Source organism: Tenrec ecaudatus, chromosome 3, assembly GCF_050624435.1.
Source record: "Tenrec ecaudatus isolate mTenEca1 chromosome 3, mTenEca1.hap1, whole genome shotgun sequence".
Lineage (NCBI taxonomy): Eukaryota > Metazoa > Chordata > Mammalia > Afrosoricida > Tenrecidae > Tenrec > Tenrec ecaudatus.
This window is the reverse complement of record NC_134532.1, coordinates 109,691,233-109,692,122: the sequence shown is the minus strand read 5'-3', so window position 1 is coordinate 109,692,122 and position 890 is coordinate 109,691,233. Positions and strand designations below refer to the sequence as shown.

At 34.4% G+C, this 890-nt stretch overlaps 1 pseudogene; it reads left to right on the top strand.

The window, feature by feature from the left end:
* The first annotated feature begins 542 nt into the window (after positions 1–542).
* On the top strand, positions 543–653 carry LOC142444115 (small nucleolar RNA SNORA4; annotated as a pseudogene).
* The last annotated feature ends 237 nt before the right edge of the window (positions 654–890 follow it).

The window sequence follows — 890 nt, the reverse complement described above, 5'->3', positions numbered from 1 at the left end:
ACATGTTTCTCCACCCAAGTAAGCTTGTTGTCTTCAGTACCTAATTAGTGTTCAAGTCCGTTGTATGCACTTATGCTTAAAATAATGGCATTTCTGAAAAATCTTTTTTGGTCAATAGTCCTCTAATAATATTGATTTCTCTTTATACAACACTTTGAATTTGCTAAAGTGTTACAAGTGGTATAACATAATTTCAGAACGATATCATGAATGGTTCAGTAATTAATAGTTTCAAAGAATCGTGCTATTCAAGATGAAAAGGTTATTAAGGCGATATTACTGAGCCTTTGGATTTAGAAAGGAAAATTTGCTTTGGAAAGCACATTATCGCCTTCCAGACATGAAGCAAAATTGGCATTTTTGGCATGCTATTCTTATCTTTATTTGCTGATAAAGAAAGAATCCAGAGTTTCTCAAAACTTTAAAATGAGAGACTGTGATGAAGCTCACTTTATCCTATCTTAAAATAGCAAAACAAACAAACCAAAAAAACCAAACTGAAGAACTTCAGATATAAAACGATGTGAACTCCATAAAAAGAACAACTTTGAGATTTTATTTTAGTGATTAAAAAAAAAATTACTCTCGAAGACCTCACTCCACAGTGGACTATACCACTTAGTATAGTTCGCTACTATTTTGTGGCCTACATTTAAAAAAATATTACTCTCTCAAATAAAATTCAACATATGAAGTTTATTTGTTTTTTTCCTCTATGTCATGAACATCCCATGGAGTCGATTCCGCCTTACAGCAAATTTTTGTAGGCTTCCTGAGCCTATAGATTACAGCAACCGGTAACTGCATCTTTTCCCCACAGAGTGGCTGGTGAGTTTGCACTGTTGATCCTGAAGCTCGCAGCCGGACACCAGGGCTCCTTGTAGTTAATA